General features: G+C 43.7%; 1 protein-coding gene across 6 annotated transcripts in view; it reads right to left on the bottom strand.

Annotated features, from left to right (window-relative positions):
- ARVCF (ARVCF delta catenin family member) overlaps positions 1 to 15051 on the bottom strand; it is a 1038475-nt gene that overhangs the window by 262523 nt on the left and 760901 nt on the right. The window lies entirely within an intron of this gene.

Below are 15051 nucleotides of genomic sequence, written 5' to 3' on the forward strand. Positions count from 1 at the left end.
ACTAGGGATGAGCTTCGTGTTCGAGTCGAACGTACGTTCGACTCGAACATTGGCTGTTCGCCCGTTCGGCGAATTCCGAACGTTTTGGCCGTTCGCGTCAAAATTCGAGTGACGCGCGCGCGGACCACAATGCACTGCGTTGGCGCAGTGCATTGCTGTCCGATGATTGGCCAAGCATGCACTGTGACCCCGCATGCTTGGCCAATCGCAGCGCCGGCAGCGAGGAGAGCCATGATTGGCCACAGGCAGGATGCCTGTGGCCAATCATAGCTCAGGCTGTGTAGTGCACGCCCCACACTATATAAGGCCGCCTTTAAGGCGGCCTCCTGTAGTGTGTTACTTTGCATCTGAAGCAGTGGGTGTTCTGTGTACCTTCAACACAGTACACACCAATCGTTTTTGGCTGATTTCCTATCTTGCTGCTGTGTAGTGGTTGTTGTCTGTGCCCTGACTGCAGTATACACCACTATATTCACCTCACCTATATAGCTAGTGATCTAGCTTTAACCACTTAACAACTGCCCATTGCCGATTAACGGCTTCAGGGCGGTTGTTTAACTCAGAGAGGCCGTTAATTAACGGCCTCCCAGAATTCTGCTCTCGCGTGCCCCGAGGTGTGCGCACTCGAGAGCATCCGTGACCGCCGGGTCCATAGGACCCGGCGCATCACGGTAAACGGCCGCTAATAGCGGCCGTTTACCACGTGATTGCTCCGTCAAATGACGGAGTGATCACTTGGAAACAAACCGGCGTCATGTTATGACGCCTGTTCCTCCCTCCCCTTTCTGTACCGATCGGTACAGCGGAGGGGAAAGAGATCGGTGTCAGCAGCGATGTGGGCTGCATCTGCAGTGCCCACATCGCTGCTCACCGAATTTAACCCCTCAGTTCCCTGCCAATACTCTGCAATACCAGTGCATACTCTGCAGTACCCTGCCATTACTCTGCAGTACCCCCCATTACTCTGCAGTAACCCCCATTACTCTGCAGTACCCCCCAATACTCTGCAGTACCCGCCATTACTCTGCAGTACCCCCAATACTCTGCAGTACCCCCAATACTCTGCAGTACCCCGCCATTACTCTGCAGTGCAGTACCCCGCCATTACTCTGCAGTGCAGTACCCCGCCATTACTCTGCAGTGCAGTACCCCGCCATTAGGTACTGCACATTACTCTGCAGTACCCCCCATTACTCTGCAGTAACCCCCATTACTCTGCAGTACCCCCCAATACTCTGCAGTACCCGCCATTACTCTGCAGTGCAGTACCCTGCCATTACTCTGCAGTACCCCCCATTACTCTGCAGTAACCCCCATTACTCTGCAGTACCCCGCCAATACCCCGCCAATACTCTGTAATACCCTGCCATAAATTGCCATACCCAGCCATACTCAGAGATACCCAGCCATACTCGGTGATACCCTGAAGTATCCAGCCATAGACGCCCCCCACCCCTCACCGCCCTCCGGTGCTTCTACCAACTCGCCAGTACGATCAAAGCCAGAATCTTTTTTTTAATTTTTTATTTCAGGCTTCCCAGCCTAGAGGTGAGATGTGGGGTCATATTGACCCCCCAGATTTCACTGTAAAGAGGACCTGTCACCCCATATTCCTATTACAAGGGATGTTTACATTTCTTGTAATTGGAATAAAAGTGATCAAAAATATATTTTTGGGAAAAAAAATGTCAAACTAAAATAAATAAAGTAAAATGAACAATAAAAAAATAAAATAAAAATTAAAGCGCCCATGTCCCCAAGTGCTCGCATGTGCCACACATGTGAGGTATCGCCGAGAATGTTAGAGCGAGAGCAATAATTCTAGTCCTAGACCTCCTCTGCAACTCAAAACATGTAACCAGTAAAAAAATATTTAAAGCGTCGCCTATGGGGATTTTTTAAGTAGCGACGTTTGGCGCCATTCCACGGGCATGTGCAATTTTGAAGAGTGACATGTTTGATATCTATTTACTCAGCATAACTTCATCTTTCACTTTATGCAAACATTGGGCTAACAAGTGGTTAATAATAGAGCTTGCAGTCCGTAGTGTTAGGAGATAGTGCGTGCTGTCTGCGTGCTCTGTACCCAGTACATACCGCTATAATACAGGGCAGGCCCCTACTTTCAAACATCCAACTTACAAACATCTCCTACTTGCAAACGCAAGGAGACAGCAGCAAGTGAGATGAAAAAAGATGGATGACAAAACAAATTATACAGGGGTGATAACCCTTCCCTATGTTTTCCAAAAAGCTTAAAGATATTTTTTTTGACTGGAGCTACACTTTAAAAATGTACCGGTTCAAAATGACAAACAGATTTAACTTAACACAACAAACCTACACAGTCCCTGTCTTGTTTGCACCGCCTGTATACTGCTGTTCTGAGTATATAGGGCCTGGGGGCCACACGCATTTCCTTTTTTTTAATATGGGTACGGGGTTCCCCTTAATATGTGTACAAGACCCAAATAGGCTGGTAATGGGCAGGGAGGGCTACCCATGCCATTTTTCTGAATGATTTTCAACCATATTGCAGGAACCAGATATAACATTAAAACCGCAAGCAGTTTTAAATGGTGTTATTTCCGTTTAATGTCATTTTGTGCAGGGACTGTTCTAAACACGGGAAACACGTGGCACTTCACAGGCATACTATAGACACCCCCCAGGCACCATATTTAAAGGAATATTTCTATTTTTTTTTTTTTCACTTTAATCGTCATTAAAATGAGTGCTCCCGCCAAAACGGTAGTTTTTAAAACTTTTTTTTGCAGTGACCCATGTCCCCTGAGGCAGGAGGCAGATCGCCAAACCCTTTTTAGCACACTATCTTGCATATTAGCCGTTAAAATTAGCACTTTCCAATTCGAACGTTCGAGTCCCATAGACTTCAATGGGGTTCTAACGTTCGTACCGAACGCGGGGGTCGTTCGCAAGTTCTGGTGCGAACCGAACCGGGGGGTGTTCGGCTCATCCCTACTGAAGACCATTGAGCAACTGCTCATGGTGACAGGCCAGTTTAAATAGGCAGCTGGGCGCTAAGTATGCACGCTAATTCGTATGTGCACATGCGCATACATGTGTGCGAGTGCGCCCACGAACGGGATCACATTGAACAGGAATAGTACATCTTTGTCTAGAAGTATTAGCATGTGTACAATGTGCCCATTCACGAATATTAGCATAAGTTTGCACTGGTTTTACTTTGTTGGTAATCTGGTTTACCTTACATTGCCCCCCCCCCCCCAACAGGCAGCCCCCGGATGCTTATCTGGATCATCTTCTCGAGGGTGATTTTGGAAAAAACTTTCTTACCAGTCTTGGGGCATTGCCTTCAGGTTCCCAAGAGTTTTCTTCCAGACCATAACCATTCCACTTAATTAGATACTAAGTGAGACCTCTCCTCTTTCTGAAGTCCACAATGGCCTCAATTTCATATTCTTCCTCATCATCAATTATGACTGGTGTTGGAGGACCTGGGTTATGGCCAGGAAACAGATCTGTAACAGCAGGTTTTAATAGAGACACATGGAAAACTGGATGGATTTTATACATTTCTGGTAGCGAAAGTTCATAAGCTGTTGGATTAGTTCTTCTTTTTACAGGAAATAGGCCAATGTACTTGGGACAAAGTTTCTTGGAAGGACAAGCTAGTTTTAAATTGATGGTTGCTAGCCAAACCTTTTCCCCGGGTTTGAGATTCAGGTCACCCCTTCTTTTCGTATCAAAGAATCTCTTGATGTCCTATTGGGCCTTAGCAATAGCTTCCTGTAGAATGTTGTTGTTGGCTTGCAGAAGCTCCAGTCACTTCTGAACTGCCGGTACAGGTGCATCTGAGAGTATATCAGGTAATAAAGATGGATTAAACCCAAAATTTGAAAAAAATGGGGTTTGACCTATAGCAGAATGAAAGAGTTATTGTAAGCGAACTCCGCTACAGGAAGCCCAGTTATCTTGTGTAAAGGAAGAGAAGCATCAAAGGTATTGTTCTAGGGTCTGGTTTGTGCGCTCAGTCTGGCCGTTCATTTGGGGATGGTATGCCCATGATAACCAAGTCTCGATTTTAAGTGACTTGCAGAGTTCTTTCTAGAATCTGGATTTAAACTGAACCCCTCGATCAGAGGTTAACTTTGTGGAACCCCATGCAGTCTTATTATTTCCTTGACAAATGCTTGTGCACTTTCTACTGCAGATGGTGTTCCAATCATCGGCATAAAGTGTGCCATTTTGGATAACCTATAAATTATTACAAAAATGGTCGTGAAGTTTTCAGACAGTGGGAGTTCAACAATGAAATCCATGTTAATCATTTCCCATGACTTCTCTTAAGGCTTGCTTGAGCTGTGACACTAAATTTTCTTGGAGTAACAGGAAACTCTGTGGAGACAGAATGGTATCAGGCTGGGCAGACTCTGCCTCCTCTGGGAACATGCATGACAGAGCATCGGGTTTCCCATTTGTGAACCTGGTCTATAGGTAATATGAAATGAGAATCGTGAAAATAACAAATCCCATCTAGCCTGGTGGGATCTTAAACGTTTGGCTGTACAGATCTACTCCAGATTCTTATGATCTGTGAAAATCAGGATCGAATGATTAGCTCCCTCCAGCAGGTAACGCGCATTCTTCTAAGACAGACTTGATGGCAAGTAATTCACGATCATCAACATCGTAATTCTTTTCTGGGGGCCTATGTTTTCTTGAGAAGAAGAGTATTGGATGTAGCATTGACTTTGCACCCTGGCATTGTGACAGGATGGAACCAACTGTATTTTCTGAAGCATCCACTTCAAGGACACAAGGCGAGCAGGATCAGGGTGTTGAAGAATTGGTGCAGATGTCAATAGAGCTTTTAACTTGTCGAAGGCCAGTTGTGCTGCTGGTGTCCACTGGAATTGAGTATTCTGTTTGGTGAGATGGGTAATTGGACACATAATAGCTGAAAAAGTTCCTGATAAATTTACTGTAAAAGATGGCAAAACCAATTAATCTCTGGACTCCCTCGTGATCTGCTGGAGTAGGACAGTTAAGAATGGTACAAGCTTTCTGTAGGTCTATTGAAATGCCTGGGGTCGAGATGATCAGCCCCAAGAACTGGATTGTCTCTTTCTCAAACTTGCATTTTTCAGCCTTAGTATACAACTGGTGATCCCGGAGGTGACTGAGAACCTTTTTGACATGTACTCTTTTTTCTTCCAAGGATGGAGAAAAAATGAGGATATCATCAAGGTAGACGATCATAAAAAGATTAAGAAAGTCTCTAAAGATAGTTGACAAAATGTTGAAAAGTAGCTGGGTTGTTGCAGTCCCAAGGGCATTACTAAGTATTTAAAATGCCCAAAGCGGGAGCGGAAGGCTGTTTTCCACTCATCCCCTTCCCGAATCCTGACAAGATTATATGCTCCTCGCAGGTCAAGTTTTCACGTTTTGTAAAAACTTTTGCAGTTATGAACCATTGAAAGAGTTCCGGAACAAGGGGCAGAGGGTACCTGTTTTTGACTGTTATTTTGTTCAGTTCTCTATAGTAAACATAGGGCCTCAGATATATATGACATATATGACCACACCTTAAAGCATAAGTTTACTCTATCAGTCAACATGAACTATTTTTATTCCTTATGCTGCTTGTCTTAGTAAATATATAGTAAGCTATATTATATTTAATTGTTTTAAACTTTTTTTTTTTACATTTATTTAGTTGCTAGCCTAGGCTAAAATTATGGTTTTCATCCCAGGAGTCTTCATGCGCACTTTTTTTTATTTTTTCATCTGGAGGAAGAGAGGGGAGGTTTTCTTAGCTAAGCACACCCTCCTGTTTGAGTGCATTAGTTAAGGGCAGATGGTTTTCAGGAAGTAAATGCTACATGAATCAACTGCCCTTACTTAATATAGACACGGCTATAAATGTCTTTTTCGTTTTTTGTTTTTTAACAAAATAAAGCATGGAGACATGGATAGATGGGTGAGTTTGATTTGAATCTTAAAAATTTATTAAATTGATTACTGATGCTTAGATGCAGTTACATTTTGCTTTAATATTTAGCAGGTTGTCTTGTGCCAAAATAAGCTCTGCAAGGGATGGATTTGCCTGACATAACAGTATATAACAAAGTATATACATTTCCATTAATCTCAGACTATATTTCGCACCTTCCTGTCATCACAATGTTAACCTGCTCTCTTTAGTGTGTAACTAATGCTTTCAATTTGGCCTCTATCATGGGCACAATTAGGCCAGATTACTACTAGCTGTGAAAATGGCTGCTGCCCTAATGGAACACCATGATGACAAATTACTCCTATTCTGAAACCAAGTGCTGTGTGATCTGGGCAGAATTTACTGTAAGTTCTGAAAAAGGTTGCAAAGATTTTGCTACATGGGCAAGTCCCTCAATTATTATTTCCATAGTTTGAGTATAACTCAGTCTACGACTAGCCATAATACTGGATATTGAGTTGCTTTTCTAATGTGACCATCTGTCAGTTGTACTGTATCATTTATTGAGAAATACCATTTTCTCTGTTAAGGAAGTCTTGCAGATTTCGATTTACATTTCAAACACCATATTATGCAGTATAAAGTAGGCTGTCACCTCATGTAGATGCAAATTTGAAAAGAATAAAATGCAGTATATATGTTTTTTTTTCTGAATGTTCTGTTCACAAAAAATGGCCCTCTAATAGACTTCTCTACCATAGGGAAAATGTTTTCAAAACAGCTTAAGGCGTTATTAAACCCCAGACCAAAAATGTAATATTGCAGCTTACCAATCATTAGATTTGTTTTCTTTTAGGCTTCGTTCCCTTGGCTTCACCTGGGATTCTTGTGAGTAACACATCTCCTGTATTGGAGGAACATAGGGGCCCATCGGATGCTGGTTTTCCAGCATGCCTGTTGGACAGGCTGGTGTACACATGGGCCGAATGTTTGCTAGTTTCTGTTGAACCAGCCGATCAGGGCCGCCTTTAAGGCAGGGCAAAAGGGGCAGCTGCCCTGGGCCCTGTCATTGTTGCGGGGGTCCAAAGCAGCTACCTCATACTTGCCAACTATCCCAGTTTAAATTCCCTTGGCCCTTGAAGTTTTAGTCTCTTGCTTTGTCCTGATATCTCAATGTGAAGTGCTGCTATTAAGAAAACTTTTGCCCAGGGTCCAATCACTATTAAAGACGGCCCTGCAACCGATACTGGCCTACCCGCCCTACCCTTGTGTTCTGACTGCACACACAAAGTATTTCTTTAAGCATGTGCATATAAGGCCTCTTTCACACAGACTGTCCATTCAGATCTGTCTGTCAGTGTGCAGAGGCGGACCTGTCATCTTCCTGCTCAGCGGGGAACGACGGAGCGATCCCCCGCTGAGCAGAGCAGGCTCCGTACACAGACACATCCATGTGAAGGAGCCCTAAGATGTTCCAATATATGAGAAGGAAATGCTTGTTCCAGGTCAAAGCAGAATACATATGGCCCAGAACACACAACCTGGAACCAATAGGTACCAGGTTCTTTTGGACCACCAGTGACCACAATAGGATACACAAGGCATAATATATGTAATTTACCGGCCCACAGTAAACTGGTGAAGAAATCCCCCAATACCCATTGGTTCTGGTGACTATTGTCTTTGATATAGAAAGTAATGGAAAATCCAATCTTTTTGAGTTGTCACAAGGGCCGGAGGAGAGAGGAAATCTTTAAATCTGGAAGTCTAAAGCTGGCCATACACCAAACAATTGGATTGTACAATATGTGTACAGTCATCTTTAGATTGACCAAAATAGGTAGTAACCCAAATCAATCTATTTAATTTGTACCAATCAGATACATCCCTACACTACATAGTTGACAGTAGTTCTGAAGGACAGGGTGCTACTCAGGTGAGGGTGCATTTTGGTTCCCCACCCCACCATCCTCCTGCTCCCCCCTCCCCTCCACAATGCAACCCTCCAACCCCAGTGTCCACAGCCATGCTATTGCACCTGTATTTGTGATGGGGTGCAGCGTGAAGGATGCCTCTTCAGATCCCCCCAGGACAAATCCACCCCCCAACCCCCTTTCCCCATCCTGGGTCAAATCCTCACCCCCTCACCCATCCTCCGCAGCACAAATCCTCTTTCCCCAAAATCCCCCACACCAGCACAAGTCCTCTCCCCAGTTCTGTCAAAAATGATCATCAAAATACCCTTTCCAAGTACAACCCCCCACACACACACACACACACACACACACACACACACACACACACACGCTCCTCTCCCCTTCTGATACAAATCCATACTGCCTAATTGTCCCGGTTTTGATGCAACCTTCCTGAGATACAAATGAAATCCTGTGCATCCGGACTAAGGGCCTGTTCATACCAGAATACCGTGAGGGAAACCCACATTCTGTGTGATTTTCCCACACCGCATTCAAAATGCACTGCAGTTGTGATCTGCAATGCGTGTCCACTTAAACCCTTTCCACACCGCTTATTGTCATATGACGTCCGCAAGGTGGCTCTCTAATCTCAGGCAGGCGTCATATGACCTCCTTGGCTTCCTGCCGGCATAGGGGGCCGCGTCACCAAGGAGCCGATGCAGCAGCCCTAAAGTCCGCCGGGCACACGCGATCGCTTGTGACAGAGCAGGAATGTGTTTGTAAACACACAGATCCACGTCCTGTCAGGGGAGAGGAGACAGATCGTGTGTTCCTAGTATATAGGAACACAGATCGGTTTCCTCCAGTAGTCAGTCCCATCCCCCCACAGTTAGAACACACAGTCAGGGAACACATTTAACCCCTTGATTGCCCCTAGTGTTAACCCTAAGCAATAACTTTTGCACAAACCAGTCAATATACTCTTATTGCGATTTTTTTTTTTTTTAACCAAAAATATGTAGAAGAATATATATCGGCCTAAACTGCGGAAAAAATTAGTTTTAAAAAAAAATAAATTTGGGATATTTATTATAGCAAAAAGTAAAATATATTGTGTTTTTTTTTTTCAAAACAGTTGTTCTTTTTGTGTTTATAGCACAAAAATAAAAACCGAAGAGGTGATCAAATACCACGAAAAGACAGTTCTATTTGTGTGGGAAAAAATTATCAAAATTTCATTTGGGTATAGTGTTGCATGACCACGCAATTCTCATTCAAAATGTTAAAGCGCTGAAAACTGAAAATTGGCCTGGGCAGAAAGGGGGTGAAAGTGCCCTGTATTGAAGTGGTAAATGACTCCCAAAATGCAGGTTGCAAACGCAGTATGTTACCTGTACCAGATCGTATGATCAGTACCATGTGATCCAGGTGCTGTGTGTTTTGTAAAGTAGTCCATGCACAACTCTTGGTGTGGCCTGGCTCAATTTTAGCCCATTCAAATGACAGTATATTCCTGCCAGGTAAGTCACTGGAGCCAAGTGCTGGAACTTGTTCTGGCACTGGGCTCCATGGTTCAGATACTGGGTTCAGCTCCTGGGGATTTGATTTTATCACTGCCCCTCCTAGCGCCCTCAGGCTACCTATTGCATGCGCCAGCCTTGAGGACATTGTACAATTGTATTGTATTGTGTATTGACATCTTAGGAGTGGATTTCCCTAGGGGAAATTTCCCTGATAGGGAAATGTTCCCCTGCCACTCCATTCATCCACTTGGAGGAAGGTAAATACTGCACTGGAATAAATTGTGTCCTCCCTGGAAAGCCATAATTATCTACCCAAAGCTGGTAAACTAGTTTTCCACAGACATACTTTTTGACATCACGAATTCTAAGCATGGCTTGGCATTTCTATGAAATTGATCAGTTTTGCTCAAAATCAGTCAGTGACATAGTACATAACTTTTTGATAATCCTGTGAAAAAAATAATTCAATCAGATTGTTATGTGTTTTGCCACTATTAAAGTTCTGGTTCCTGATGCCACCACACTGAGCACCATTGGATGAGAGAAGTGGTTCACACTGAGCCTGGAGCTCTGCATGAAAAGAATAGCTTTTGTTTACTAGGCAAGTATCAGTAGATACTAGATCCTTTTAAGGGCCAGGAATGCCTGCATTTTTTAAACCACATCAATTTACTTAAATGGATATTGGACTTTAAAGACATGGTGTGCAGCTGCTACAAAGGAATTTTTTAGAGGGAAGGTATATGATAAAAACAGATAAACATACACTTTGAAACATGGACTAAATTGTAATGCAAGCAGATTACACCCAGGGCAACTGAGACAGAAGAAACTTAAAGGCAGAAGTGTCTACCTGAAAAGTTAATAAGAAACCAGTATGCACCAATGAAAAGTAAGTGCCCTCAAGGAGAACCAATGTAAAGTTAATGTTATCACAGAGAACCAGTGCAAAGTTAGCATTGTCACAAAGCACCAATGTAAATTAAGTGCTGCCTGAGAGAGCCAATGCAAAGTTAGTGTTGTCACCAGGCACTATTGTAAAGTCAGTGTTGTCAAGCAAATTGCCACAGTGCGATTGGCTGCATATGTGCTAAAAAAGGCCCAGACAGTTTAGCTGTGGGAAGTGGGTCGGGAGATAACACTACTCTTCCATGATGGCTGCCTCTTTGGGGTTGTGCCTCACACTCACTTTCCTCCTCTGCTCTATCTGGTACCCAAGTCGCATCAGTGACCTCATCATCATCACCCCCTCCATCCTCATCATTACTGGAGCCAACTTGGTAATATGCTGCGGCTGGGGGAACAGGACTGCCAACTTATTTTCTCCCCTCTCTGTAGGCTCATGTTCCTACCTTTCTCAACCTCAGAACCAGGATCTGAATCAAGTAATGGCTGTGCATCATCAAGGAGCAAGTGGCTGATGCTGTGTTCAAATAACTCAGTTGACTCCTCCATGCCCGATGCTGGGGCTATGGCAGGAGTAGATGTGAACTAGGAGGCAGAATAAGCCACTCTGGCAGCTGCAGTGGACTGCACACTAGTTTCTGCTTGGGTGACTAAGGCTGATGAGGATGAGGATGGTTTAGTAAGCCTGTCCACCACCTCCTCTGCATGCTGTGGCTGGATAATACAGACAACATCACTAAACAGAGGAAATGATGCCCTGCCTGAAGATGGATCGCGTCCACCTTGGCGTGTGGACCCAGACGCTGCTGGCCCCATCACAGTGCCATGGGAACATCTTCCTCCCCTTGTTGGCCTCTCAAACATGATGCAGGGGGGGCTTATTAACAAAATGTAATCATGATGGGAAAAATGTGTACATGGATGCACTTTAGTCAAGGGAAAGTGGTGTTTGGTGCACTTTAGATTGGGCAATCACTACACAGACACACTCTACTGACACACTACAATATACTGCAGTAATGCAGCACTGACGCACTGCATTATACTGTGGTAAATGTGCACTAATGTACTGAAATATACTGCACTGAAATATACGGCGTTAAACTTGGAATAACGCACTAAAATATACTGTGTTAAATGTGCACTAACGCACTGCAATATACTGCGGTAAACCTGCAATAACGCACTGAAATATACTGCGTTAATCGTGCAGCAATGCACTGAAATATACAGCGTTAAACGTGCAGTAACGCACTGCAATATACTGTGGTAAATGAACACTGATGCCCTGAAATATAGCTCATTGAATGTGCACTAACAAACTGCAAAATACTGCAGTAAACCTGCAATAACACACTGAAATATACTGCATTAAACGTGCACTAACGCACTGCAATATACTTGAAATAACGCACTGAAATATACTGTGTTAAATATGCAGTAAGGCACTGCAGTATAATGCAGTAAACATGCAATAAGGCACTGAAATGTTCTGTGGTAAACGTGCACTAATGCACTGCAATATACTGCGGTAAACCTGCAATAATGCACCTCAATATACTGCGTTAAACTTGTACCAATGCACTGAAATATACTGCGTTAAACATGCAGTAATGCACCTCAATATACTGAAGTAAACGTGCACCAATGCACTGAAGTATCCTGCATTAAACATGCACTAATACACTTTAATATACTGCGCTAAACCTGCAATAATGCACTTAGAAATACTGTGTTAAACGTACACTATCGCACTGCTATATACTGTGGTAAACCTGCAATAACACAGGCCAATCCATTGCTTCAGCCAATCATGGCTTCCATAAAAATGTTTATTTTCAGTCCTAAAAATTCTCTTTAACCCAAAAGTTATTCATGCCATAAATGCCCACATTCCATTAGAGGGAACATTTTCTGATCTGTATAAAAATAAAATATCCCATATATAACTCAGCAAGTAGAAGTGTCCTGTCAACAATTTATTTTAGGAAAGTGTTTGATAATAACTCAAAATGAGGACTAACTAAAAAGACACTCTACTCCTATACTGGTTAGGGGTGTTACATTGTTACATAGTTACATAGTTAGTAAGGTTGGATAAAGACACCAGTCCATCCAGTTCAACCTGAGTGAGTGTTGAATATAATCACAGCATCGATGCATCATGATGCTGAACCGATGCTGGGAGTTAGCCAAATCAATCTCTGATGACGTCATCCATCACTCTGTGCGGTGCTCTGCCTCTCTGGGAAAAACAGAGGCAGAGCCTGTGTTCTGTCAGACTAGGCGACCCCCTCAATCTTGTAATAGAAGTGAAGTTCCGTCACGGCCATTTTGGTACACCCTGCCTTGCATAAATGTGAGATGCAAGATTTTGGTGGGTGTAAAAGGATGTCTGCTTGGTAACTTCAGAATGTAGGCTTAATGTGACCGAGTGCGGGGTGCACCAAGATGGCATGATGGATAAAGCTCCCTCCCCTTCACTGTAGCAGAAAGTCAGCTGATGACCTGACAGCTAGTACAGTGCAGGGAGGAGCTCAAGGAGACCGACGTCAGGAGAGGCTTCACTGGAGGCACCGGAATGGGAAAAACAGACTGAGCAGCATAGAGAAGGAGGAATCAACTGATACTGAGAGCCAGTGAGTACCAGTGTCACTGATGTAATCCCTCCACTACCATCAACCCACCATCCCCCTACCTCTGATCCCACCATTCCTCTGCCTATGATCCCACCATCCCTCTGCCTCTTATCCTACTATCTTACAATCCCTCTGCCTCTGATCCCACCACCCCTCTGCCACTGATCCTATCTACCCATCTGCCACTAATCCTACTATCCCTCTCTCTCTGCCTCTGATACCACCATCCCTCTGCCTCCGATCCCATCTATCCCTCTGCCTCTGATCCCATCCACCCCCCTGCCTCTGATTCCACCGTCCTTCTGCCACTGATCCCATCCACCCCCCTGCCTCTGATTCCACCGTCCTTCTGCCACTGATCCCACCATCCCTCTACCTCTGATCTCACCATCCCTCTGCCACTGATCCCACCATCCCTCTGCTTCTAATCCCACCATCCCTCTGCCTCTGATCCCACCATCCCTCTGCCTCCAATCTCACCATCCCTCTGCTTCTAATCTCACCATCCCTCTGCCTCTGATCCCAACATCCCCCTGCCTCTGATCCCACCATCCCCCTGCCTCTGATCCCACCATCCCTCCGCCTCTGATCCCACCATCCCTCCACCTCTGATCCCTCCGCCTCTGATTCCACTATCCCTCCGCCTCTGATTCCACTATTCCTCTGCCTCTTATCCCACCATCCCTCTGCCAATGATCCCACCATCCCTCTGCCACTGAACAAAAATTTTGTTTTTCTGATTGAGCTTGAATTTTTGTATGAAATTTTTTTAACTATGTGCACTTGCACAGTAATCATGATGCATCCCGTAATCAAATCAAATTGAATCGTGGACAGGATAATCGTAATCAAAATGAATTGTCAGACCAGCGAAGATGCGCACCCCTGATACTAATCATACGTGATTGATTTATTTTTTCGATCAATCTCTCCTATTGGGAATAATCAATCTATAGTCAACAACCCATTTAATCGATATGTCAAACACAGTAATGCCCCGTACACACGATCGGAATTCTTGTCGGAAGAAGCTCGGATGTTTTTTCCGACGGAATTCCGCACAAGCTGCCTTGCCTACACACGGTCACACCAAATTCCGACCGCCAAGAACGCGGTGACGTCCACTGCGTACTACGGGACTAGAAAAGGGAAGTTCAATAGCCAGTTGCCAATAGCTTCTGTCTCTTAGTTGAATCTGAGCATGCACGATTTTTTGGAGCGTCGGAATTGCATTCACACGATCGGAATTACCGATAGAAAGTTTTTCAGTCTGGAAAATTGACTACATGCTATCAATTTTTGGCTGGCGGAAATTCGGACAGCTAAATTTCGAAGGAGCATACACTCGGTCGCATTTTCCGATGAAAAGCTCTCATCGGTCTTTTTCTGGCCGGAATTCCGACCGTGTGTACGTGGCATAAAAGTGGATTTTGATCAACAGTTGAAAGATATGATTGTAAGTTGTTGAGCACATCTCTGTTTCCACCATGCAATCTCATAATCTGACTGAAGTACAATCAAATACATTCGATAACTTTCTGCCATAGCCAGTCAACTTAGTTTGATTAAGTCTAAGTTTAATCTAAAGTGATTGGAAAGGAAGATATGTCTTTTCAACTGGTTACCAATGCAATAATTTGTGCTCGAATTGCATACTGATCAGATAATAAAATCAAAGCACGTATGGCCACCATTACTTTACTAAAGACATTTTTCCCTGTTCAGTAGAAGACCAGTGAAATGTAAATGGAAGGATATAAAAAGTATTGAGTACCTATCCATACATTCACAATGAAAATAACTATGAAATAAGATCCCCACAGGAAAGGATATGTGGAGTGGCTCTGTAAGTTGCACTTTCTCTAGAGCTTCAAGCCAGGAGCTTTACAACATCTACTGTAGATTCAAAACTTCAATGATGATAGTGCTAGTAGAAAATTATACATCACAGAGGCACAATTGTCTGCCCTTATCTATAATTATCCATTTCATTCATAGGGTAGCTGAAAGTAGATAACAAAATATATACACACTTATGTACAGATATATTTTAGGGGAAATGCCAACAGCAGCTAGAACACATTGAAGGTCATCTTTGTTTTCTGTGCACAGTGATTTGCAAA

Source organism: Lithobates pipiens, unplaced genomic scaffold (assembly GCF_037356315.1).
Source record: "Lithobates pipiens isolate NorthernLeopardFrog02 unplaced genomic scaffold, aLitPip1_a1.2 Scaffold_3, whole genome shotgun sequence".
NCBI lineage: Eukaryota > Metazoa > Chordata > Amphibia > Anura > Ranidae > Lithobates > Lithobates pipiens.